Here is a 27881-nt window from a genome sequence, read left to right as displayed (position 1 = left end):
ATACACGTATTCGTTACGCGAGCGTCGAGTGAAAATCTTCTTTTTCTATTTACTTTTTTCCAACGCGTGACCGAACAGTTCGCTACACGCACTGTGAAAATTTGATTGAAAATAAAATTGAAACGAAAAGCAAATTTATAACAATTATAACCGAGAGTAAAGCTGGGATCAGGTAGAAGTCTCGTGTGAAATGGTATCGGAAGAAAGTTGAAAGATCTAAGAATCGCGGGAGTTTTTTGTGCAACTCGGTACTCGACTGAACAAGTTCACGATGTGTACGTTCGATACACCGTCTCAGAATGATGATTTCACCGCTGTATTTTACTAGAGCGTTGGCAATGAGCGCCTAGGTGCAATAAGAAGTTGAAAATAATTGAGAGATAATCGATCGACGATTGCTAAGTACCCACGTAAAAGTAATTACTCGGTGATTGCTAAAGGTGAAGGCATCGACTTACAAGGCAATTCAGGCTCGAAGAAATCCTTTGACAATGAGAATCGGTGACTTTAGATTTCTTTTTGAAATATTTACAGAAATAAAGAACACGGGTCGATCCGTTCCTTATCGAGCAGAATCGTAAGATTGGAATCGAACGAAATTCGAACTGATACGGTACACAGGAATACTTGTCTACTAGGTTTTCTTAAGCTTGTGAAATACCGATTTTTTCCGAAAAGGTAATCGAACGAAGTTCACGATTCGAGTATATAAAATGGTGAATTAGAAGGGTTGAATACATATTAGATCCAACTATTAATTTGTTGTTTTTAGATTACTCAAGGCGGTATGCGACAGTATATGAAATATTGAATTCTTATCAATCCGAAGTTTGTAACCATACCGTAACGATCCATCTTTAGAAAAACTTGTTATTTCGAAACCGTTAACAGAGCATGAAAAAAACTCACATTTCGTAAATACAGCTTCTTACAGTTATTCTATCGGTGCAAAATAGTAATTCTTGTTTCAACGTTTCGATACGGTGACGTTACCAACTTCAGCCGTGCGAGTTACGACGATTGAATAGACATCGTATCCAACCGTTAATTCGTCGTTATTGGATGTTTCTAAAATTTTTGGAGGCGAGGAAAGTTTTCCATTTTCGAAGAGTAAAGAACTCTGCTTCGAACCGTAGCTGCACCCTATAAAATTGAAAAGACACTTCGACCTCCCTTGGGAGCAAGCGATTGATTAACCCCTTCGGCCAAAACTGCGAGAGAATCACCCTGAATAACTAAAGACGCGGTGAGAGGCAAGAGCGTGTCGAGCAATGTAGCGCCGCGGGACCTTGCGTAGTTTAAAAGTTAGTTAATTATAAATTGTAATTAGTACAACAGTCGTCTTGACGGCCGTCCGGTATAACACACGGGCACAGAGCGGCTCGGGCATAAACTCGGAGAGGCGACGCGTATGCCCGATTAATTAACGCCCCTCCGGCTATTAATTATTAATTGCCAAGCCGCGCGGCCAGTTGCCCGGCACCTTGCAGACATCCGGCTGTCTCCTGCACCCCGCGCTAATTACAACGGAGACGTAATTACTGGAATTAAGGAATTCGGTCCCTCGATCCGTTCGTTCCAAGATATACGCACAGCGCGACCGGCCTTCTCACAATAACGAATACCCACCTCGTTTCGTCCACTGCTACCGATTAACTCTGCGCCGGGTATTTGCACAAATGGCAAATAGTCTCGAACGCACTCTCACACATTTCCAACGTAGCCCTGCACTCACCACTCACACCTGCGCGTAGAAACATCCGCGTACGTAGATCGAAGTAAACTGCAGGGTCCGTTCGGTTTTCGATGCCGGTACGATCGTCATTCGATCATGCTCGTTTCGAGCCTGCGCGACGCACAAACCAGGCATACACACGATTCTCCGAGGATAGTAGAAACTCGGCTTTGTAAACAGAAGCCCTTCCTCAGAGGTCGGAAGGCACGTTGGCCTAGGCCGGCGAACACGTGCTCACCCAAAACACGCGGCACACGTGGCCGAGGTGAGCCCGAAAAAAACTTCACTCGAAAGGATTGCCGACCGTTTCCCTTTTTCCTTTCTCGAACCGAGTCTCGTGCAACAAAGAGATTAGACCCGTTGTGTTTTTACGCTGTCGGACGAGTCGTTGTACATACACCGGTTGAACTTGACTCCGAGGATAACGTAGGACATTGCCGGGTAATGCTCGTGGCTGGCTGATCGCGTCGAGAGGAAGGGAAGATCGACGGCGTACTGCCGGTAGCAGGGTCCGTCACGTGGTCGTTTAACGCGAGGAATCGGAGGTAGGCGGGTGGATGGACGCAAGGTTGGGTGGCCGCGCCGTTTCCCCTCTCGACACAAGTCTCTTCTCCCCCTCCCGCCTCTCTTACTAATTCTCTGAAAGGGGTGTTCGCGCGTCACTCGCGGTTTTCGCCTCGCGGGGCAGGGGGGGGGGGGGGGGGGGGGGGGGGGGGGGGGGGGGTTTTCGCCTCGCGGGGCAGGGGGGGGGGGGGGGGGGGGGGGGGTGGGGGGGGGGGGATAGGCGGAAGGGCGGATCGGGAGGGATGAAGAGGGCGAGTAATCGCGGAGATTCCCGTTCGCAATTAGCCGCGTGGTCCGCGCGGGCAGCGTGCGCCTCGTCCAGCGTCCGACACGATACTACTACGCCCCCTCTCTCTCTCTTGTCCCCCTCTAGCCGTTTCCCCCGCCGCCGCCTGCCGTCTGCCCCCCCCCCCCCCCCCCCCCCCCCCCCGCCCCGGCGCCCGCCGCCGCCTGGACACACTCGTTAAACAAACGCCTCGGAGTCGTGACGTCACCTCGCGAGGTGTACAATTTTCATACGAGGGTACCTGCCTGCCACCTCGCGGCCCCCGATCCTCGTTAGCCCATTGTGTGGGGCCTTAGCGGACCTGTATTTCCAGTTAAGGGCCGGAAGGTCCCCGCAATTCGAATCGGAGGTTTCTTGGAGGCTCGCGAAATTCTGCGCCGAGCGATGGCGTCGACGATTTTCGAACTGTTACACGGGAGGAAATTGTGAAACTTGACAGATCTAGTGTGCGGCTGCGCATGCGCGAGCTGTGGCGGATCTTCGCGCAGGCCAGCCACCTCAATCTTCAGCCGTCAAACGCGGCTTGTTTAGAGGTTATGTCGGTGGTGCCAATTTTTTTTTTTTTTAGGCTAAACAGATGACGAACAATTCGTGCAGCAATTTGGGTGAACTTGGTAAACCTTTATTGTCGGTTGACCGAAGGTCGATGACTGCTACGAGTCATCGTAGCGACGTTGTTACAATTCACCACTTAACGCGAGAGAGTTTGACATCTCGTGACTAGTTTCGAGTACGTTACTTACCCTGTCTTGCAGACGTAAATATTGCGCGGTAGCATCTTGCCGACCAATCGAATTCGATTATTTTGCGCACGCGCAGTCGATCGTTTAGCCTGCTAAATGTCACCGTTTCTTTCAGTTATTCGTCATAATTTATAGATTGAGTTACGTTTATGCAGTATGTACGTCTCTTATTTGACTAGACGCTTTTTTCAATACGTGTCTTAGAGCGGAGAAGCGAAATATAAGTAACAACGATAATAAGAAATAATTAAAGCACTACGATGTTGTTCGGTGTCAATTCAGCACTAATCGACCTCGTTCGATTCTATCCACAACAATTCGGACACACTCGCTCTTCGCTTGACGCGATGGCATGTCGTAGTATTTGTCGCGATTTAAGTACCCCGCGGCACGAATATCGTTCTATGAAAAATACATTGATACTTAATTGAGAAAAAATATTTAATGAATCCGCAGTAGTAAATTCACTGTTTTCGTGACGTTTAAAATATTTATTCAATCCCGATAAATGTGACTTGGCGAAGCTAAATCTCAGCCATAGCGGGCAACAATTGTTATAACTAAAATTCTCTTCTTTGACATAAGCATTTTTTTCTCAAGTCGCAAATTAATTTTAGCTAAATCAGTGAATTTTAATATTCCAAATTCTTTTGCTGTATTTTGGTATACGGCTAATTTCTTTCGACACTTCGCAACTGTCGTAAGAGTCTGAGAATCGTAGAACGTTAATCACACGTCCAGTGGATCTCAGCGGCAGAAAATTCGTTCACATAATATCGATTATTATAATTGAAGAGTAAGAGAATAAGCAAAATTGATACGTGCCGAGAAAATAAATTAAATACGAAGAGTTTGCAACTTTTTTCCTGCATGTCGCGTTTGAATTTCGACAATAAAATTGAATCGGAGCAATTGTAGCCGCGTGGCTAGTACGGGATGGTTGTAACATATGTGCTAAGTAGTGGGTATAACCTGGGTGTTGTTGCGAGTGTGTGCCAACGACGCAATCAAAGCGCGTAGCCTCGACAATTACTCGCGCGGCTTCATTTTACGACAAATATAATTATTGTTGGCCGAACACGGTCTATAATTATTTTCAAACAATCGCGCGAACAACAAAGTAATACGTGATTCTGTCTCTACTTATGCACATACGTACGTATGTATGTATGCGTATGTATGCGTCAGCAAGTATAGTTATAACTTTCTGTACTTTATGCGGTATTATATCCGATATCGAGGACGACGACCTCGGCCGAAGCTCGCCCTTTGAAAAATAAGGAATAAATTATTTTACACTCGACAAGTAATTAATTGTTACGATTCGCTATTTATGAGCTGTAAAAAGTATTCGAAACTGTGCAATGCCTGATATATATATATGTATTCGGATGAAAACGGACTGAAATTTGAACACGCGAATTGAGGAACATTGTTGTACCTTTTATACCCAAACAACTTTCTTTCAAACGTATCTTCCAAAAATCAGACTAATTGATCAACGATGAAGAAAGAATTGATCAATTCTCAAATACATTCGAAGAAGCGAAACTTTTCTTCCTATATTATTTTTCCTCTTCTTCTTCTCCTTTTTACCCCACTGTATCTTTGGTATATAAATTACCGCGAAGATTGAAACGAGTCCAATGGTCTGTATCTAAAGCCTGATAAACCGCGAGATATAATTACCTACTCCAAGCGAGTATAAGAGCGGTTCTCGAGTCTGACGAGAAACCGGCTTCACTACTGCTGTGCCCAGACCGCAAAGCCTCTATGTTTCTCGGCCAAAATAGGCAAATTGCGATGCAGGTGGAAGAAAAGCCCCTTTTCCTCCACGTGTACCCGACATTGACCGCGAGGCAAGGTTTGAACGTGACGGCGAATCTGGCTCGGCTACTTCGCTCCGAACACCCTGAGCACGCGTTCGCATGCACCATACGTGGCAACGCCACTTGGATTGCGTAAACAAAGGCACTTCCGAAAGCTGCGACGTTTTTTGCCGAGTTAAGTGCTATTATATGGTTCGCGTGTTGTTTAGCCTGGTTCGAGCCTCTGCTGGGTTGGGTTAGCTCGGGCTTAGGCGCAGAGCATGCCGGTCACACACGTTTACGCATGCACAGGGTGTCCCAAAAAGCAAGGATTTGCAGTTATCGTGGAAATTTGTCAAGACTTGTGGTATCTTTCGTTGGAATTCTTCGTCGTGCCCTTTGCTCGTCGACGGTTTGTGGATCACGGAGTTTTGCGTGGAGAATGAAGAAAAAACGCAACTCACGTATTCATCTATTAGTGAAAAAATATGTCTGTCATGTTTTTACCAACACACAAATTTTCATCCAATCAAAGTCCAATCTTGTAGAATAACACTCGAATATTTAAATACAGATGTGTAAAAAAAGTAAAGCCTAATTGTAATATAAAGATTATGCGGTGATTATTCCTTTTCGAGGCTATTTTGATATAGTTTTAACAATCTTTTATTACTGTCGAGCAACAAAAAAAAAAAAAATAAAAAATCGTTCGAGGTCACTGAAAGAAGTTGGAAAATTCAGGAATTTCCGAAAACATTTTTTCAATCCTCCTCGATAGTCGAATAAAGCACTCGAAAATTGTCTACATAATCCGAGAAAACAATTGACTCCTGCAAATATGTTACGCAACGATTTGTTTCAGATAAACACCGATTAGAGGTTATAATGGATTATAAATTTGCCAACAAAAGTGTATACTATATAACGATATTTGGGATAAATCGTGAATCTTTGCATACTACATATATACATCACGTGTAAGACTCAAAGTCTTTCTGACGTATATTCGCTCATAACTCAAGAACTACTGAACCGATTTTAATTATTTTGTATTCTGTCATTACAACCACATCAATGGTTTTGAAGATATTAATGATTGAGGCAACATCGATCTCAAAATATTAAAATATTCTCAACTGTATTAGGTTGGGTTGGGTCGAGTTAGGATAGGTCAGATATCACGAATCTTAATCCGAATGTTCCCAACTGCGAGTAAGTTCGTTTTATCTGAGTAGAATTTTCATTTTGCTACGATAAACGCGGATGCGGTCGCAGCCTTAATGGATTCTACAAGTCGGTCGAATCTCGCGGATCGCTTACTCGCTGTGGGCGACGATTGATACCTTCGGAACGTTCACGAGGTATCGACGTGAGGAGTATATACCTACTTTACGCATGGCGAAAGATCGCGTGTTTGGAAATAAAACCCGCCACCCCGTACATGCCGGGAGTAACCAACACACAGCTCGATCCGCCCGTACACCATCATCATAATCATCACCGGGCACCACACTGTCGAAATAAGAGGCGCATACTACGTTTAATACCCGGCACAGACGTGCAATAAAGCGGTCGGCGGCGGTGGTGGTGGTGGTGGTGGTGGTGGTGGTGGTGGTGGTGGTGGTGGATGGCGGGCCGAGTATAGTATTGTGATGCAAATGTGTCTAATCGGCCGAGGCAGTCGACCATATGTCCGTCCGTCCGTCCGTCCATCCATCCATCCGACCGACCGACCGTTCGTTCGTTCGTTCATTCGTTCGTTTATTCGCCGTCCCGTTTCGGGTCGCGTTCACGAACGCATAAGCGCGTAATTATTGCGCACACGAACGTGCCCTGCGCGGGTACCTGAAACTCGCAATTTCGCCGAAGACATTCGATCCTGAGAAAATAACCGATTTTCCGAATCGGTTGCTGAAAAATCGTAATAGTGAAAAATCATGAGTTATTTTTAAAACGGTTTTTTTCTTTTAAACGATGAGCGAATGAAACATGATTTTCGAAGTAGTATTTCATTTTTTACAAGATCCTACAAAAATGAAACGATCGTTTGTTTTTGCGAATACTAATGATATGCAATTTCACCTTAAAATGTAAAAGTACAATTGAAATATAGTTTCTTAATTGCAGGGTATATGAGGTTAAATATACACGTACCAAAACCAATGCATGTCAAACAGTAATTCTACCGTGCAGACTAATTCTACGCACGTATAACTAATAATTTGCAGCATGCATCACTCGCGAAAATTTCAGTTCCTGCGTCCAAACTCGTTTATAGTTTGCGAATAGAAAGTGAGAACTGCCGAACTGGAAGTCGTTTAGAATTTGTTAGAATCGACGAATCGATTCGAGGTATCAAGAAATATCGAATAATGCAAAATCGAAATAGTTAAAAATCGATTCGAAAGATCGGTATCCCAGATCCCTCGTATCGATCTTGTTGGAACAGAGTCGAGATCATCCGTCTCTAGTTTGCGCAGGCACTCTGCTATCCGGCCCGGGGTTTATTGCGCACTAATTACGAAGCGCGCGGCGGCGTTCGAATTGCTGGAAGTGCATTGGAAATCCCTCGCGGAATCCGCGGGGTGGAAAATACCGCGGATAACAAAAATAGCGGGAATTACTCTCATATCGTACAAGCTCGCGTGGCGCGGATCGAAGTTAGAAATTAATTAGAGGAGAGTGCCGAGAGAGAAAGAGAGAGAGGGAGGGAGAGGCAATCAACGAGCAGATGAATTAATGGCCGTGGCAACTACCCCTTGGAGATTCCGTAGGAGAAGCGGTATCCTCGCGTGTGTGAGACGCTGGCTGCTCGCCCGACTCTCTTATACCTCCTCCTCGTGAAATAGTCTTACTACTCTAGTTCGGCGCGGGGTGAAAGGGGATGAAGGACCCCTGGAATCCAGGCGTTATCGCCGCGCCGCGCTTCGCCAGGGAAGACCCGGCAAACCCCCGACAATCTATCGCTCGATTTTACGCTCGGGGAGATCATTTGCTCGAGCGCAAAAACATCCCCCACTCACCCCCTTTATGTGTACGTCGAGTTCGAGCTGGGTAAGCAAGCAGCGGCTTTGGGGGTGCGCGTCAAAATTCCCCATGGTCAAAATTGTATGTTGTATTAGAAAGGTTAATCACTCGTCAATTTTGGTGTACACCTGATTCTAACGTTTCAGGATTTCAACAGGTTTCAGAGTTCACAAGATTTTAGAATAATGCAAAGATGTCAAATAATTTCGAACGATTTCAGAGCATTCCAAAAGATTTCATCAGATTTCTCAAAATTTCAAATGATTCCATGGGATTTCAAAAATTTTTTTAAGTATTCAAGGATTTCAAAAGATACACGGAGGAGTTTTCATCGATCGATCTGAAAAAGATGATCGTAAAGGTCGATTAATCGATCGATCGAATGAACGATTCATCGGAGTTCCCGATAATTCGAAGTCTGTAGCAATTAAAAATTTCGACTGGTATAAATTCCCACCGATTCAATTCTGAGTGATTCGATTCGCGCATATGTAACATATCGTTTAAGTCCCAAATGGTTTTCCAATGAATTGGAGGAAATTTTTTGCTAGACACGAGGACCTTCAATCTTATTTCTACGTTGCTAAAAAGGAACCAATAGTTGGAAAGGCTTCCAATAAATATCCGGGATTGGATCCTGAAAATTCCACAAAAGGGATCAGTTTTTTCCGAGCAGGACAAATGTATTTAAAAAATAACACTCCTCGCACAGTTATTTATATACGCAGCTGCATATTTTTATTACACATTACCAGAAAAGTATATGGAGCAATCTCTCGATTTTATTTTATATCATCCTTAGTCTCAAGTTCATCTTTTTATACGCTTCACGGGAATTTACTTCAATTTCACCTCATTTATTTACTACATCTATTCTTCATGCAAAATTCTGTACATCCATTTGCTTTTTCTGTTTCTATTTCATTGTAATTTGCCTATTTTTAGTATCTTATATCAACTTTCTTGTAGGGCTATAAATTTGACAAACATCGCCACGGTTACATTAATTGTTATCGATCTATCTATTTTAAATTTTTTACACAATTATTTTTCTCCAGTAAATTTACAGCATTACATACCGTTTCTTTTTTTTTCTACTTCTGAGCGTCTTAAAACGGATGCATAGCTCCGAAAACGTTCAAACTGAATCCGTTCGGAATATATTGCTGATCTGAAATGTTGCCCTGCAGGCGATACGAACCCCGGGAATTGGTTTTCTTTCAGGACCTTTGCGAATCGTATACGTTTTTCTTTTTTTTTTTTCTCTTTACTCATTTATTTTTTATTCATTTTGTTACCGGCGTAACCACTAACGGCTAATTATCGATCGAGGCCAACCCTGATCGTCATTGGAGGCTGCATCGCATGGCGGTGGTTGGACGAAGGAATTGCGCGACGACCCTGAGATCGGTGGTCCAGCTGCTCTTGGGTGGGGAGGAGGAAGAGGACGAGGAAAGGCGAAGCTGGAAGAGCCGTGAGGCACGGATGAGAGTGCGGGGAGCGAGAGGATATTATAATGCGTTTATACTGACCAGCTTCCCACCCGGGGCGCTCTTGATCTACAGGCTCTCTACCCTGATCTGCATAAAAATTGTGGCGGGGGAGGGCGACGGTTAATATGAGATCAGATTATGAGTCTGTGAAGATTCAAATGCCCCGAGCGCCTTGGGACCAGTCGTGCCTCGGTATCCGGGATTTGGCAATCGCGAATTGCGAATTGTACGATCCGTCGTTCGGCTGCAGCTGCACGAACTACGAATACTTACGATGGAGTTATATGTACCGTTAATTTGGGTGAATGTAGACAAGAATACAGTTTTTTACATGGGATGTTGAAAAAAATTAAGGTATGGATTGAGGTTCAGGCTTTTTAAACTCATTCTGGTTTCAATAACCACTTGATATTTGTATTAGTCACGCGAAAATTCGTGAAAAACTGCTCTTCAGTATTATACTTATACGTTAGGGTGTTGCAGAAAGAACTAATTAGCGATTTTTCACAATGGCACTCCCTGAGAAGTTTGTTCAGGTTCGGTTGGGCTAAGTTTTTGAATTTTATTTGAACACTTGTTCGAATTTACAAAGAATTCCGGACACAAATTTTTTTTATCGCTTACGTCGACCATAGTATGAATTTAAGTCACAAAAAGACCCAACACTTGTAATACTGAGTCTCTGGTTGATGTTTGAGAAGTGTATCTGACGACTTTTTCATGATTTATTCAATCTTATAAGACAGTTATAATTTAGGAGAGTGAAAAATCGTGATCTTTGGGTTGAATATAAATGTCAGGAAAGAAATAACAATTCAAATGCTAAAACGTAATGCTTCATAGATTCAAAAAACAAAAAATAAAACTAAATGCAGAATCAAATGAGCGTGATCTTCCTCATAACGCAGAACGCTTATTTTTTCATAGAATCTTTCTTTTAGCATAAACAAACTTCTTAGGGGGTGCCACGAAGGAAAATTGTAAATAATTTTTTCTGAAACACCCTAATATGCAACAATTATACTCGATTGCCGAAAAGTTCGCCGAATGGAAAAACAGTTGTACAGATTTTTGAAGTCAGTGCATTGCAATTTTCAAACCAGCGTGATAAATAGTTGCTCTGTGGAAAAGTTTTCACCACTGAATTGATTGAAATATTATCGCTGAAACAATTCTTATCGTAATTTACCGTGCAACTTGAAAATTCAGGAACCTTAAGCAATTGAAATACGACCGATGATTATCTCGAAGGTTCGCAATTACCGAGTAATTCTGCTCTGGTAAATGTTCGTTTTCTTCGCAGTACGCCGAAACAGTACTTCGAGTATATCACGAGCATATAAAGAACTGGATGTCGCCCAAGAAATGTCAATTTATCAAGACTCGACCCGTACGACCAAAATTTGTGGTCCCAGTCGTGGCCAATTTCTGACGAAGCTGAACAAAACATTTTGTCAAATAACGCAAAAGAAGTCGATAGGGTCTGAAGAATGTCCTGAGTTCCGTGCCACTGTGCGTCATTCTTGCAGATGATCCGTGAGCAGTGTTCCAAATAACATCATCTCGTTAATTCAATCCCAACTCTTTTGAATAAAAAACCAGATCAACGTCGTATCCATGTTGCGTTTTCGCCGATAAAAAGCGGCAAAGTTAGGATTGGCTGTAAAAATGAGGAACAAACGTTGCTGGGTAGGAGAAGCCGGAGCGCCAACGAGATCGCAAAAATCCCAAGGATGGACCGCCGGTGAAGGGGACAGGGCTGAATCACACCGTGGTAGAGACAGTGTTGAGTTTCCACGGTGTCGAGAGGGGCGGATAAGGTGTTGCTCGAGTTGCGGACGAAGGTTCGAGAGGCGGCTTAAGCCGTTCGGAATGGTTTAAGATGGTTTATAATGGCGGTAGGTAGTCAGGCTGGCAGGCAGGGCAGAGAGCGGCGGTACCCGGCGATATATTTCTCTCCGCGCATTGTCTTGCGGGCTGCGACAGTCGAGCAGCCATTATATCAAGATTAACTCTCTTATGCGGAGCGGGGGAGAAGGGGTGGGAGGGAGGGAGGGTGGGTGGGGGCAGGGCGCTGGCTGGCAGTCCCATATACACACAACTCCGTAGCCCTGCAGGGTCCGTGCCGGGCCCTACCGCGAGATTATGGCGTCGCAGCGCCTTCGACCCCGTGGCCTCCCCCTCGTCGGAGGGTGGCGGGGGTGGCTGGTGCACGGCAGGCATCCCGCAGAAGAGGACATTATAAGGAGTTATGAGGTCCCGACCGGCACTGGCTCATACGTGCCCCGAGATCTCCTTGCGCGTGATCTGTGGCCGTTCTTAATGTCCCTTTTAATGTCCCGCCCCATCGGCCCCGTCCTCCCTTTATCTTTCCGCCTCTCGGCCGGATGCCACATACCGCTGTACATATCCACTCAGCGATCGTACGCCCGTCTCGGACCGCTTCGTCCACGGATCCTTCGGCCGACGCGATCCGTAGGAATTAGACCAAACAAAGTCAATGTCAACCGACTCGTCGTGACCCACTGACTCGGAACGCCGGAGCTCGATCTTAAGCCAAGTTTTACAACTGGCCTTATTGCCTGTCCCAACACGCACGCACGTGGCTTCTCCGCCCCCGCGTCCAGCCTCGCTGCCCCAGGAGGACGAAACCTCGTGGCTGCGTGGGCAAGTGGCTTTCCATCGCCCGTCGACCACCCGGCATGAATGGTCGGATGGAGCGGAGAATCTTCCCGCGGTATCCGGGAAACCCGAGCGACATCCGCATCCCTCGACTCGCGGAGGGTTGGCAGGGGGGTGGAAAAATCTCAAGGACTTGACGCGTGCAACGGCTGACTGCACTCGCCGAGTGCGCAGGGGACCGTTCGCACAGGCCTGATTAGAGGAAGACAAGTACGAAGGCCCAATTAAGGCGGGGAGTCGAATGGGCGCAGCTAAACTTATTCGACAGTGTTTCCCCCCGGGCGCGCTCTGTTCCGGATCGCGATATCGGCCGGGGATCCGGCATCAGCTGCGCCCCGGGCTTCCGGATTGTTCTTCGACAGGATCAGAGCCGAGGTTCGCCGGACGCCACGCTCCCAGTTCGTCGATGCATAAATTAATTCATTCGGTAACGAACTTTGCGCACTCCTTTCGCCAGGTGATGACCGGTCGGGTCGGGTGATGATCGCATAATGCCAAGGGGGGTTGGAACCCTTGGACCGAGGATGGCTGGGGCGGCCTCCCCGTGTGAAAGCCAGAATCCTTTGTCTTGATGCCGTGCGAGGATCGTACATAGCCTCGCGATCCTGCCGACTGTCCCCGATGGACACTGCTGAATGCTTATTGCGTGCCAACGGAGAGACGAGAAAATGTTTGCACGTTTTTCAAACTGGATTGAACAAAGTTGCACACCGCGCCACGGCCTGTATACGGGTATATTAAGCGCACGGGGTTGCGTCCTGTTAATACGGGAGCGTGACGCCGAAAATTTCGTACCTGACAACCTTATCTCGGCTTAGATCTGTTGTCTTATTTACTCGTGTTGTTTTCTTCTCTATCCTCGGTTTCTTTTGTTTTCTTCAGTTTTCGGACGGCGTTGTTGTTCTTTTTATTTTTTTTTTTTTTTTCCACCCTCATCCTCTCTCCTTTTTGGTAACGCGGGACAAAGAGGACGGCAGGACGATGAGAAGGAGGCACGGGCTTAATCGAGCGTGAAAATACCACCGGCGGGTGCTGCCGCTGTTACTTCTTCTTCGCCTTTCCCATATCTTGTTTCCCCGACCGTTCCTGGCCGCATCCCGGAGTTGGTCGTCGGGCTCGGGGCATGAAAATTATGAAAACAAAGCCCGGCTTTTGTTTTGCCCACGATTTCACCTCCGCGTACTCCCGTCTCTCTTTGTTTACCGCTAAGTCTCGCGCATCGCGGTTCTTTTCAATTTCTCACCGCGTCGGCGTCGGGATCACCGTACGGTGCGGGCGACCTTTGACACCGCCGAGTTAGTCATCCCGCTCGATGAGCCGGGCCGCTTCCATCCGTCTAGTTATACCAAAGAGTGATTGTTCCGTTTTGTCTGTCTTTTTCTTCGGCTCGGAGCGTGTTAATTGGTCAACGCTTTGTGCCCGAGCCGCTCGTACCGCGGAGCCGCGGAAGGTCTTTGCCCGATTCGCCGTCCTCGACGCGATTGGATCCATTTCGTGTGGGTACGAAAAATATCGATCATCGGAAAGAATTGTAACGAAGCGTGAAAGTTGCCGCGGGATTTCATTATTCCCTCGGTCTATGCGGGTATGCGTGCTTGCATCGAGCTGACTTGTCTTGCGCATAATGCGTTCTTTGCTCCAAGAAAAGCTTTCGAAAGGTGTCGATCGTTAATTTTTTTCCTCTCTCTCGCTCTCTTCCTTTCTCAATAACAGAAACGAAGACGGATCGGCGTCGATTTTCACACGATCACTCGAGGCGTCCTGTTTACAACGCACTTCCTCGTACGGCGATCGTTCCTCGAGGGAAATTTTACGATTTCAGAGAAATTTTCTTGTCTAATGACTTGCTGCCTCGCTCCCTCCCCACTCGGCACCATTTACCAATAATATCAATGGGTCCGTTCCAATGGTCCGATGATGCCGGGCACCAGGTATGCCACGTGAACGGGGCTCGGGTCACATGCGCGACTGCTTCTTCTAAAGAAAGACCTTTTTTCGTTACACACAGAGGCCACCTCTGGTTAATTCTCTCCGCACCGTTGCTGGGAAGGGATGGACAGGCGTCAGGGGAGACAAAAGGGGGTTGCAAGGTGGGGCCTTCCATTATTCGGCTGGTCGCATGGTCGTCCTATCCGACTCGTTGTTGCGCCCAGGTGAAATACTGTTTCTCACGGTGCAGCGCACGGCGTGGCCGGTGCACGGATGGATTCCATAGGTCAGCGGAGTCCAGGTAGGCCTTCGGTCATCCCGCGATTAGCGAGAACCATTTTCCCGATCCCGACGCCGGTGTCGCCTTTCCCTGACCCGCCACATCCGGGTTACCGCTCCTCGGGGATTAATCGAAAGAGGAGCGCGGCCGTCGGCGTGTATAAGCAGCGGCGAGTTTAAGAAAAACACCGAATCCCTCGGGAATTGCTTGATTTCGGCACTGCCTTGGGTGCGGGAAGCTGGTACCGGTGCAACGGAGTGATCCCATTGTGAGCCGGTGGGCTCGTAAAATGGTTAGATTCGTAGAAATTCCAGGACTCAACGCGGGGCCAACAAAGGACGAGGACAGGACAATGCCAAAAGGTATCCATCTTTGGCGTTCATTCACGAAAAGAATGAGCCTGGAGATCGAGGGAGCGAGTCCTACAGTCAAATAGGTTCACCAGGACGCTCGAGGCAAACGGCGCTGCGGAGAGAAAAGTGGTTTTAATCGGGAAAGGAGAGCCACCGCATGTAACAACGTTCATCGTCGAGTCGTAAAGATTCCTCTCTCTCTCTCTCTCTCTCCCTCCCCCCTTCTCTCCTTATTTCTTGCTGGTTAGGAATCTGTTTTACAAAGCCATAACACGCCGCTCCTCGCCTCTGCGGCTCTCTCGGCTTCGGTTCAGGGGAATACGCATGGCACCTATCTCTTCGCCGTGCTTCTTCATCTTCGTATTCGGGGGAACGAGGCGAGGGGTCCAACGCTCCGCGGGATGGCCAGTAATAACGAGTGGTCGGTAAGTACATTGTCATGCTAATATCGCCGAGACCTTCTTCGCCCTCCTGGTCTAGCGCGCGGACCTGGGGACAAAGGGAGGAACGAGGAACGGGGAACGGGACCGGTCCTCCTTGAGTTGCGGACCCATTTTATTTCATAACGCGTTCCTGCGTCCGTCCGTCCGTTATCTCTCCTCTCGCGGAATCCCCTTCATCCCCATCCGCGACGATGGGACCGAAAGTTCGTCCGGATCCCCGTTCCGGCCGATACGGGGCCACGTGTTTCCCGAAGCCGGTTTTCAACGAGGGGATCAAAAATCCCGAAGGATATGGATCGGGGACGAGACTTCTCCATTAAATTTCTCACAATTAACGCCGACGCCTTCTTCTAAATCCACGAGGACCTCTGGTCTCCTTCTTTTCTCCACCTCCTTCGCCGACTTCTTATATTCTTCTTCGTCCACATGCTGCACGGGGCTGAATTACAAATAACCGAATGTCTCCCGGATGAATCGAATCGCGTTCGAATTGAACCGACCGACTGAACGAATCCGAGAAATTCTTTAACCGATCCGGTCTCGCTTCGTCGTTGAAGCCTTGCTCCGGGGAGAACCGTCGATTTTCCTCAACCACCTTGCTCTCGGAGCAGGGCCGTATCTATTTCCAGAGACAGTGACACCCGAGGGTGAAAGCCTTTCAACCTTACCCTGGAATATTCCGATCCACTGTTATCGATCCGGAGATACGACTCTGGAATAAAGATACTCGGTTTTTCAAGGACTCGGTTTTTCACCCGTACAATCGTACGCGCAGCAAAGTCCCTCGGCTCGAATTCCGCAAGCCTCGAACGCCGTGGCGTATTTAATATTCCGTTGTGCGAGTGACGCGTCAAGGCGACGATGAAATTTCGCAATAAATTTTTTCCATTCCCCCGCATCCGTGGACCAGTCGAGGGGCTAATTCGCGTTGGGTCAGGCCTGCGTGCAGGAGAGAGGATCAGGTATACCTCGCCTACGTGTAGTTTTCGGCCAGGTGTGCCTTTTGGTATTTCCGAGGGTGGTATTTCTTTTTCTCAGAGTTTATTGTTGTTTAGTTTACACAGGGCTGACCCGCTGGCATGGCGGTTGCTAAACTATTTGTTTACTAATGACGGATTGTCCCGATCCTCCCGGACACATTGTAAGAGTCCCGCGCTCCTGTCCCTCCTCCGGGCATTCGGTCCTCTCTGCTCTTGCATCCCGGCCTCTTGTACCACCTCGTCTACCTACTCGCGAAGTAGAATCCCGACCGAGTCCCGGCAGCAGGCATCGTGGGTGTCGGACAATGGAAGACGCTTGCGCTTTATTGCAAGCGGACTTCTCTCCAGCAACAACGTACAGGGACACCATTATTCTCGCCAAAAGTACCTTAAGCATACACTTATGCATATAAGAGGCGGCCGTTCTCCTCGCATCGCGAAATTAGTTCTCGAACCGATTTTCCCCGACTCTTGGCTTACCGACATTACGGGTATTACAGGCGCGATTCTTTCGGGTGGGGAATACCGCGGGCTCGTTGACCTCTTTCACTCTCGCCGAAGGCACTCCTCCTCCTTATCCTCTCCTTAACGCTCCTTATTCTCTCCATCTCGCTCGGCAGCCGGCGTGGGAGTGAGATATCGAGATCGCTCGCGGAAAGCATTGCCGGTACAATCTGCACGCGGGAATCGGTTATTTGCGAGCTGCTGCCGCAACGAGCCCAACAAAAGCGGCGAGCTGCAGCGAGGCCTCCATATTTCTCGAATCCCTCGAGTACACCCTGCGCCTTCCTTCCTACGCGCATATTTTTAGCCCTCCGTAAGGAATTAGCCCCGTTTGTTTGCGCCGCTGCCGTCGCGTCGCTCCGTCCGATGCTGATGCACCGGCGGAAGGTTGCAAAAAGCAAATTAATCCACCTGGCAACTGGCTACTTTAATATTAAAACGACCGGCGGGCACGTCGCGGGCGCAAAAAATTACAACGAGTGATTAATCACTCTTAACACACTTCTCCTTTTTCACCCTCCCCTGTACAACACCCGAGCCTCGATGACACGAAAAACATCGCGCGGCATATGAGCGCACAGGCTGCGTCTTGCCTGCTAGCGACAATTTTCTCAACGCCAAATCGCGCCGAGAATTCCGCACGTCGTTAATTCTGTTTTCGCTGTGCGGGCACCGCCGCGTTACGCTGTAAGGACGGTATCGCGAAATTTTGCGAAATTTTGCGAAGTTGTGAAAAACGACAGAGGGAAGGGAAACTGCGAGCGGTGCTGCGAACATGGGATAGAGAAGAAGTACCATAATAAGTAAATAAAGGAAAAAGGTATACGGAGGCAGAGCTTAATTAAGGGACGAAAACTCGCGGCTGCTCTTCTTCTCCTTGATCTTCTCTTTTCTCTCTTCTTCGGTAAGTTCCGCCGGGCAGCTCGCGGAGCCAATCCTAGCTAATTGGCCCCCATAGGTAATTACGCGCAATTAGGAAGGAGTAAAACTATATGGTGTATGCGGTACAAATTGGAGAGAAAGAGAAAGAGAGAGAGAGAGAGAGAGAGAGAGGAAGAGGGCGAGCTGCGGCTAGAGAGCTGGCTGGCTGGCTTTGGGAAAAGGAGATAGAGAAGCTAGAGGCCCCGGAGAGCAGGTACACAAATTATCTGGCGACGAAAAAACAACTGTGGAACAGCAATTAAATAATACAACGTCGCCACATAGTAGCGAGTGCTTGCAGCACCGTCGTCCTAGTCGTCGTCACCGTCCGATGTACAGGGTGGTCGGTGAAACATTCAACCGTTCCGAATACAAAGAACGAGTCTATTTTTACCCTGGTATTTTATTTTATTTTTTTCTTTCTTCTTTCCTCCGCGACCCCGGAATAAAGAACCGATGATTGGAATGTTCTCGGAACAATTTCCAATCGCTCGCTCGCGTTACACGTATACGTGTATCAGTCGTATTCACGTTTAACGTACGAGTCGCCGTTGGCTCGAATCGATAAAAATAATATGTGAAACTCCTTGAAGCGTGGGCGGACGCGACAGACGCGGATGTACCGAACACGCAGTCGATTCGGCCCGATTTCCCTTCTCGCCCTTGCCGATAAGTAGCAAAATGTATCGGGATCGATTATACGTGGGCTGCAAATCGTCGTTACGGTGGAACTTTGCGCGCCCGGACTTTGCAAACCATGAACAAACGCCGGAGAGCTTTTATCGCGGGATTTTTCAGGGGGTTCAAAATTCATTCCTACTTCGGAAACTTTCCTGAAGTTGAGTTAGGTTAGAGCTAATAAAGGGGATCGACGCTGACAGCAAATTCTAATAATTGTAATCAAGATAATTTGTAATTCTGATCTTGGTCATCTGGCATGCATTGAAAGTTTATCTTCTGACAAGGAACTTGGTTAGACTGACAATAGAATCGACAATTCGTACCAATTTTATTGCGACATAATCGAGCATCGTGTATTTCTTGGATTATTAAATTCTTCAGCTATGAAAGTCGTTCGAAAAATTACTTTGAAGTAGTCGACAATCTGGCAGGTTTTTTGGAATCAACTACTGAAAGAAAAAAGAAACGAATCTTCTGACCTCCACCAAGCTTTTCTTTACATTTTCTATTTATATATTCTCAGAGAAAACATCCTAGCTCACAAAGATATTAGCTCGACAGGTACCAAACATACGACTATTACGTAAGAAAAAAAAAAAATAATTTCAAGTATCGATTTTTGGTCAACCAGCCTCCTCGATGGATCAGCCAAAACGAGCATCACCGCGACAAGTGGAAACGGATCCCTTTCTTCTCGCGGTGGAATAATTTGCGAAACTTGTATTATTTTTGCAGACTTGGCTGGTAGATGCAAAAAAAAAGTGTTTACTTTCGCGAAATCAAATTGCGGGTAAGAAAAGGTGGACGAACGCACACACACACCCGGTATACATCTCGACGCACTTCGGGAAGGAAATATACCCGCCTTAACGTCGTGACGTGTGTTGCGTGGGGCGAGGCGGGGATCGAGGGGTGGTGGCGATGCATTAGAGCAACCCGACTCATTACGGCTGGCACAATTAAGCCCCAATTTCAGTCATAATGGCCGCCAATCTGGCAACAAAAACCTCGGGAAAGGTTTCGTTGGATCCTCGAGACGGTGCAGCGTATAGAGTGTATTACCTACTCTCGGCTCTGGCCGACTCGAGCCTAGTCCGAAACAGCCGCGCCGCCATCTAATAACTAATAACCCCCCAAATTCATAGGTTGCGGTCCTTAGGCCCGACTTTTCGCTCTCCGCGTCCCGTTTCCTTCCTCTTTCAGGTTGGGGATGTTCAATTACTCCGAAAGAGTCAATTCCTGGGCCCATCTCGGATCGGTTCTTCGAGAACCGACTCGTTTAAAAATCGAAGACAAAAGATTGTCAACATTAAAAAGTAATTTCAATAGAGTCATTTCAATTACACGATTCAATTTTACACGCACGCATTCTTCAAATCAATCAAATGAACGTGGAACGCAACTTTTTTCAAAGTTTATACAATAATTTCATGTTAAAACATGATAAGTATGTATCCTTTGAATCGAGCGTTACATGAAACATACAAGTATAACTGCAACCAACGCGAATCACAATAAAATTATTGGGAAATCCTAATTCACACCAATTCTACACGTATATGTGATAATTTTCAACATTCGTCACTCGCGAAAATTTCCGTTTCAGCGTCAAGACCCGATGAGAATTTTCGCAATCGGAATTGCAGAATTGTAAGATCTTTCGTATCAGTCTTGGCGGAATTGCCGTTTATTCCGTGTGTGAGTATTTTATTTCACACGCGTGTGAGTTCGGTCGGTGTTCTTGTTTTGGTAGCGAATGCGCTTCGCTTCGCTCGACAATTTTTGCATGCCAATTCCGCCCGATGCATTGTCCCCTAGACAATGCGCCAATAATTACGCTATAAACGGGGGCCATCAATGCATCCGCGTTGACACAGCGAGATGGGCCTGAACCTCCGATTATCGATACCGTTGCACTTCTATTTTACCCTGGCCGCTCTACTGCCTCGATAATTGACGGTAGTGCATCCCTTCGGAAATTTCCACCCTCTAAAACCGTTTCCATTTACGGTTGTACATGGAGGAATGCGTATCAATTTTTATAATTGGGGGAAAAATTTGTCAGGGTGAGTTGCAGAGCAAGTGTTACATTAGCTTAACAAACAATCTCGCTCCGTTCGCTCTGAGAGAAACAAACAACCGACGAGACGAGAGATAGTTTCGTGTAAATCAAGATGTGCGGCTGTGGCATCGGCTACACGAAGATCAAAGCCAAAGTGTTTAATTTAAGAGACACCGAATATTTAAATCGCTGGGTATTTGTATCAACTATTAATCACCGGCTATAGCACCAGCTTTTTTCGCCGCATCCGTTTGACATCTGCAGCAGATATACATATCCACGCTTTTTCGACAGCCATTTCTTTCCCGATACCCGCTCTTCTCGGTTCATTTTTCTAAGATCAACAAGCTTTGTTCGCCGCTTCTTACGAACTGGTTAAGCCAAATACTCGACACGATTATCGTCGGTCTCATCTCAATCGTTTCGGTCTGTAACCTCCTTCAACAATCGTAAAGAAGCTCCTCTGGCGTGAATCGAAAAAATTTTTGCGGACAGACTTTTTGGCAAAAGTGAAAAATTGAATTCCATTGATTGGCGACGATAAATTGAAACTCGACCAAAGAAGCGACTGCGGAATCAGCCATACCGAACCAACCGTGCGCATGTTTGTTCAGCGAATCTAATCACTCCCCGTAAGGAGACGGGGGGAGAAGTCGAAAACGGCGAAAGGTAACGCGTAAATGACTTGAACGAAAAATAAGCAAACGAATAGATGAATAAATATAAGTAAAAGTAACTCAATGTCAGAGGTGCGAGTCTCGGCTGGCCCGAGGTCTGTTGCATCCAAGTTATACGCACTGCTCTCCTCGGTCAGTGTTAGGGAACTTTAAACGGTCGTTTAGTATGCATCGAAATGCCCGCAGTGAGTACCTCGAGAGTGCTGCGCGCCAGGACAGGGACTTACTTTCCAGCGGGGCAAAAATAAAGCAAATCCGAGGACTCTGAGTGATTTCGCGTCGCCTCTGGGCCCTCGCCATGGACTCTGCACCGTCTCATTTCCCCCCCTCGCCTTCACACTAATTTTGCGCACGGAAACGATCACGGCGTGGGTGCAACGCGCCGCGTGTTAGCAATAGTTAGAATTTTACCCGGGATTGAGTTTAACAATAATATGCAAATGTTTTTAACTCGATGAAAAGTACCTGGCCATCGTTATCACGCTAGTGCTTTTTTATACACTGAGACGAATTATCAGTTGTGATTAATATACGTAGTCCTTGAATACCTGCGTTTTTTTATCGTAACTGGAGAATGTAGTTTCGGGAATTTCGTTTCTTTTTTTTTTGTATTTATATTTAATTTTCTTGTCCGTAGGGTCTCTAGGCTATTATGGTTCAGAAAGTGTGTCGTGCATGAATGTATATATTATGTTCTTATCGTCTTCCGACTTGGGTGTGTCTGTGTTTGTTTTTCAACATTGTATTCCCTTAATTCTAGCGAGGCTGGGTGATTGGACGGATATTTACAATGATTTAAATTTATAAAATATGGCCAAGGAAATGTTATTTGATTCAACAAACTAGTGGTCAACACAATAATTTGTGTTATATAGTGAAACTACATTTATTTGAACTAACAAAACGTTTGTTTCACCATATTTGGTAAATTTAACAATTTTTTAAAACTTCATGGGAGACTATTATTTTAGATGTGGTCACTCGTACTATATATTCTTGTAACTGTTGCGATAATTTGATATTTGTGCAACATTAAATTGATATTAGGGCCTTACTTCACTGAACAAATGTAGATAAACAAATCTATTTAAAGTTGTGATAATCAGGAAATGTTTTATTGACAACTTGTTTAGTAACCTTACAGTTATATGTTTTCTTTTATTGTAATTAAACTAATAAATTTCCGCACGTACAAATTTACGCTATCGAATTCACTTCCGCCTACAACGAATGAACGATCACCTGAGAGTGTAATTCGGCAAGGGAGGAGATTATCTGTCGGTCGCTATTGCTAGAATAGTGACGTCACCGATGATACGAGCAACCACTTCTTATAAAAGCGCCACCGCGGAGCGACGCTCACTGCTAGTCCGACCACCGCCGAGTTGACATCAGGCTCGAGTATCGAAAGACCCCGTATCTTGGTTGAATAACAGGTAGACCATGAGTACCCTCGTTTACTTTACCGCACCGAGTTCGTGCAACCTTCTTGAGAGCATTTAATTCACGCACTGTACTTGATTGCGCCTGGTTCGTCCAATATTTTCCGCAGCGCCTAGTTCGCGCTATTTTGTCCAAACGACTCGTTCGTTTACAATCACGGATCGCATTACATTTACCGCTTCCTTTGAGTCTGGATATGTTGTATACTCACGTTTGAAAATAACCAACTTGTGCCTACATCTCTGGACAAACCTCCTCAATCAACAACGAATTAACACTGTTTCTTTACTTTTCAGATTCTTCCGATACAGATCTACTCACGTTACAACACCACGATTATTCGTCCGATTCCAATTACTTGTCCTATCTTACCTGAGTTATGGTAATTAATTTTCAAATATTTATTTTCTTCCCGCAGACTCAGTTTGGTCCTTCAAACGATTAATCCGAGCCAAACCCTTGTCTTGAACAAGTTGTGATTAATATACGTAGTCCTTGAATATCTGCGTTTTTTATCGTAACTGGAGAATGTAGTTTCGGAAATTTCGTTTTTTTTTTTTTTATATTTATATTTAATTTTCTTGTCCGTAGGGTCTCTAGACTATTATGGTTCAGAAAGTGTGTCGTGCATGAATGTATATATTATGTTCTTATCGTCTTCCGACTTGGGTGTGTCTGTGTTTGTTTTTCAACATTGTATTCCCTTAATTCTAGCGAGGCTGGGTGATTGGACGGATATTTACAATGATTTAAATTTATCAAATATGGCGAAGGAAATGTTATTTGATTCAACAAAGTAGTGGTCGAAACAATAATTTGTGTTATCCAGTAAAACCACATTTATTTTGAATGTGGTCACTCGTACTATATATTTTTGTAACTATTGCGATAATTTAATATTGGTGTAATATTAAATTGATGTTAGGGCCTTACTTCACCGAACAAATGTGGATAAACGAATCTATTTAAAGCTGTAATAATCAGGAAATATTTTATTGACAACTATAATCACATTAAACATGATCACTATTTGTTCTAAATTTTCTTGTGGCTGTTGTAACAATATTCGATTCATCACAATTTTATTTTTACAACTAAAGAAATCGAAATTTTTCTGTGTGTTATAAAAGACATGGCACCAAAGTATATGGGAATCGTACCCTCGTTGAATTTAACCAGAAATTTAACAAAATGAAAATTGGTAAAAAACCGTAGAAAAAATTATTTCTCTTCATACAAAAGTTAATTTCCAGGTATTTATGAACCCCTTGATTCGAGAGCGATTGTAGACTTAGATTGGTATCAGATTATGATGTTGGATTGACATCGGATGACAGCGAGACTGACATGAGATAGTGTTAAATTGTCATCAGGGGGTTTTCGTAGTGATTTTTCTGACAACGTACACGATTTTCCACGGTCCGAAGCGAAGCTGGATTTCAAAGAATCTCCCGATAAATTTCAACAAGGTGTCGAATTCCGTAACGTATGTATCCTCTAAGAGCCACGTTCATTTCATCCGCATTACCTCTACCAAAAGTCATTCAATCTGGTGTAAGATCGGGGCGTTTTATAGGTGAGAACAGGCGGGCAATACGGCGATCGCAGGCGTCGTTATGAAATAGATGAAATTGATTTATCGAGACAAAAGTCGGCTGCATGGCAGAGAGTCCGGTTACGGTGGCGGTAGAAATCGACCGGGATTTAAGAGGGACGGAATCGGGTCCATTGTACCAACACCCACGAAACGACCCACGCCGCTCCTGCCCTGCAGCGTGCGTGTGTCGATCGACACGCGTGTGCAGGTGCTGCAGAAACTGTGCGCCTACACCGATAGAAATTTTTAGTTCCGGTTACCGCTCGGTCCTTAACTATTTTTATTTTTTACCACAATAGAAAAATATAGTTCTAGGTACAAAATGAAAATTAGTCGTTTAGCTGTTACTAGAAAATCTGGTATCCGTTACTATTCTTTCTCATTACGATCACTGTTGCTATATTTTCTTGCAACTGTAGCGAAAATTTAATACTTGTGCAAGAATAAATTGACGTTAAAGCCTTGTTTAACTAAAAAGGTAGAGTTGACCTCAGAAACTGATTTTGCGTTGCAATAACCAAAAAAGGATCGACGATAGCGCAAAATGTTTACGCGTACCTCATTTTTCGCAATCCCAACGATGTTCGAACAGTTTTTTTTAACGATACCTGTTTTACTGAATTTTTCTAGTTACCGTAACAAATGAAATTTTTCTCAGCGTACGTATCGACGTTGACGCCGCTGACGAGGTAGCGACGATAGAACGACAATGCACTCGGTGTATCGTGATTGGTAATTAGTCCGGTTCCCATGCGGAATAATTACGCTCTCTCTGCATGCGGCGGCGCCCATCGACCTGTATTCCACCATGCATTGACTCAAACGGCCGATCAATCGAATCGCTAATCGCCGTTTTCACCGCAACGCGGAACGCGACGCAGCTGCCGCTGATGTGCTGACCCGTTACGTCACTTCCTTCCTTCCTTCCTTCCTTCCTTCCTGCCTCCGGATTTGTACCTACTCACGATCATGTCCGTAGGCTTCGGCCAGCTGTGTACCTTCTACTAGGACGGCGACGCGTGTCGACCTTTCAATCGATCCCACGTGCTCCCCTCCTCGCTCCGCTCTCGCTGATTAATTGATTCCGATCCCGCCCGTTTGTATTTCAATCATTCTTTTACGTCGATATGCTAATCTCGACGGAGACCAACCCCCAACGGCGACGCATGCCTGCTTCGTCGACGGTTTCCCTCCACTGCGTGGTTTTTGAACGGACTTTTTATGAGAATTGATATTTGATACGCTATGGTTACAACGGATTCTTTTATTCATAGGGATGTGAAGTGAGGTGAAATCGAGATAAGAAACGGAGCGAGGCAACAAATAGACGGGCTTTAAAAATGAAGTCGTCAAAATCATTCACTCTGAGTATTACGATTGCAACTCTCTTCACTTTGTGGTTGTGTAACAGACTAACAACGTATACGCTATTATAAGGAAATTCGAGCTCGACGCAACAGATAATCGTTATACGATTGAAGTTAAGTAAATCTTGCTTGACTGACTGCGCTATAATTATATGTCATTCTTGTGATTCCGTGTCAAGGAATAAATGTATTACGGGTAAAACTGAAAGTAGGACTTTATCTGAATTATTATTCTCGAGAATAAGAGCAAACTGCTTTTTAATCGTTCGGCGAACAGACGCTGAAAAGCGTTTGAAGACGCAACTGAGACCGCTTGAATTTTTGTACTTGAGAGCCTGATACAAAAATGTATAAAAACAAAAATTCCAATACATGAAGATAGTCTAGCGATAAATCTGAGCAAAGTCAGCTGCTCCTTGAAAAGTAAAAGGTTCAAGACTGGAGGGCGAGTCTCGAATATTTTTTCAAATAAAACGCAAAAGCAGTATACGATTCAAAGATTAACCTTGTTCGACATGAATTGACTATTTTTAAGTTTCCTTCTCTACCTGTGTTAACTTCTCCTTTTTTTTCGGTGAATAATAAATATCGTACTGTGTAAATTTTTTTTTTTTAATACATTTGAGGATCAAGAATTTTCAGTAATATTATTTTTGACACATATACCGGTTGATTCATGCTGTCAATAAATATTGCAGAAATTTTATACGTCTGGGAGAAGAAACGAGTAAACAAAACAGAATAAGATTAAGTGAAAATTCGTACAAGATTAACTTGCCCTCGCTCCCGCTCCTCGCCAGCGGCACTCGGTGTAAAAGCAGCAGACAGAGTAAGGCTGTACAGCAAATGGAAAATTTCATTCGTTACAGTTGTTAAAAAAATTCTAGTAAAATCGGAATAATTACAGTAACGGTTTACATATTGTTAGAATTACGATGAAATGTAGCACAAAGTAAGTATTCAGTGCGATTACAGTTGCCTTCCCTACCTTTTCCGGTTATTGTAACATTAAGTCCACCGGTTTGATTCATTACATTTTTAGCATCGTTATTTTGCTCTACTGACAGCAAAATATCGCAATAATTGTAAATTGTAAAATGCACCACAAGTAAACATAATAGAAAAGAATAGTGTAATCGCACATATCTATCAACCAGATTTTCTGGTTAATGCAGTGACAAAACTGGTTTCTATTTTTTACCCAGAATCACATTGTTCGGTGACGGTTGAAAATGATTATACTCAAGTAACACCGCGTAGTAACAACAACCAGAAATTTTTCTCTTTGTAATTGTACGGGCGGTCGTTGGATCGTCAGCGGTATACAATTACACGAATACGTATTAGCTACATTGTAATTGCGTCCGAGTTTCGTGAGTAATTGGAATAACGGCTGCGACTGTATGCACGGACGAATGCGAGATCAGTAAGAGTCACGTACATTACGCCTCTCCCCTTCTCTCTTTTCCGCCTAAATACACGGTGGGTTCGCGTTGCGCCACGTTTCTATAATTAGTGATGGTGCGCGTATAAGAAGATTCTTATTTTTATTTAAACTTGAGCGTCCTTGCTGCGACCGATTATACGTATATATGTGTAATGTGCCCAACGACGAGAAAGTTGCAATTCTCTCTCTCTCTCTATCTCTCTCTCGAGCGTCGCGACGCCGCGGCGAAGATCTCTATAATATACAGAGGCGATCGGATGGTTCTAAGTCGCAGGTGATCGAGCACGCAAGTTCGCCTTTATCCCCGGGTTACCAGGCAAGACGTCCGAGGATTTAGCAATAATAATTATTACCGAATGTATTTTTTCACTCGGTCTCGTACCCTTGCAAAGTCGATCGCCCCTCTCCCCCCCGATCTTCTCTCTCTCTCTCTCTCTCTCTCTCTCTCTCTCTCTCTCTCTCTCTCTACAGTCGGCCCGAACCTCGTCCGATGTCCGCTGTGCGCTGCTACTAATTCATTGTCAGCCCGTGTTCTTAAAAACAAATTTATAAATAAAAATACACGGCCCCCGGACAGTGGTCCGTACACTCTATGCAACGATCGGGTCTATTCACTTCGTCGCCAAGAAGAAATTAATTCACACCTACGCGAGTCGTGTTCCTCTACCTGATCTCTGTAGGCAGGCGTAAGACACCGCAACGATGAACGGGAACATAATACCGTGGCATTCCAGCGGTTGCAGGAATCAACGCCTTGACTCACCGTCGGCTCTTTACACCAGCTACTCTAGTGACATCGAATTGTAACCACTTACTGTATTTAGAATCCTTTAACCCAGATCGAAAGTCACACCGGAGG

At 45.3% G+C, this 27881-nt stretch overlaps 1 protein-coding gene and 1 long non-coding RNA gene across 5 annotated transcripts in view; one reads left to right on the top strand and one right to left on the bottom strand.

The window, feature by feature from the left end:
* The window catches only part of zfh2 (Zn finger homeodomain 2), a 210535-nt gene that overhangs the window by 169084 nt on the left and 13570 nt on the right, over positions 1–27881 (bottom strand). For 2 of the 4 annotated variants that reach the window (XM_046615738.2, XM_046615740.2), the window contains exon 1: positions 1630–2421. The exons of the other annotated variants lie outside the window; for them this stretch is intronic. The gene's annotated coding sequence lies outside the window, so the exon portion shown is untranslated. Of the gene's footprint in view, positions 1–1629; positions 2422–27881 lie in introns of those variants that run through there. 4 annotated transcript variants of the gene reach the window in all.
* On the top strand, positions 22546–23448 carry LOC124213931 (uncharacterized). Its single transcript, XR_006882029.2, has 3 exons — positions 22546–22604; positions 22908–22993; positions 23326–23448. It is a non-coding gene; the product is annotated as an uncharacterized lncRNA (long non-coding RNA).

The sequence above is a fragment of the Neodiprion pinetum genome, chromosome 3 (genome assembly GCF_021155775.2).
Source record: "Neodiprion pinetum isolate iyNeoPine1 chromosome 3, iyNeoPine1.2, whole genome shotgun sequence".
NCBI classification, from domain to species: domain Eukaryota; kingdom Metazoa; phylum Arthropoda; class Insecta; order Hymenoptera; family Diprionidae; genus Neodiprion; species Neodiprion pinetum.
The sequence above is the reverse complement of the archived record's forward strand: the minus strand, read 5'-3'. Positions and strand labels throughout refer to the sequence as shown.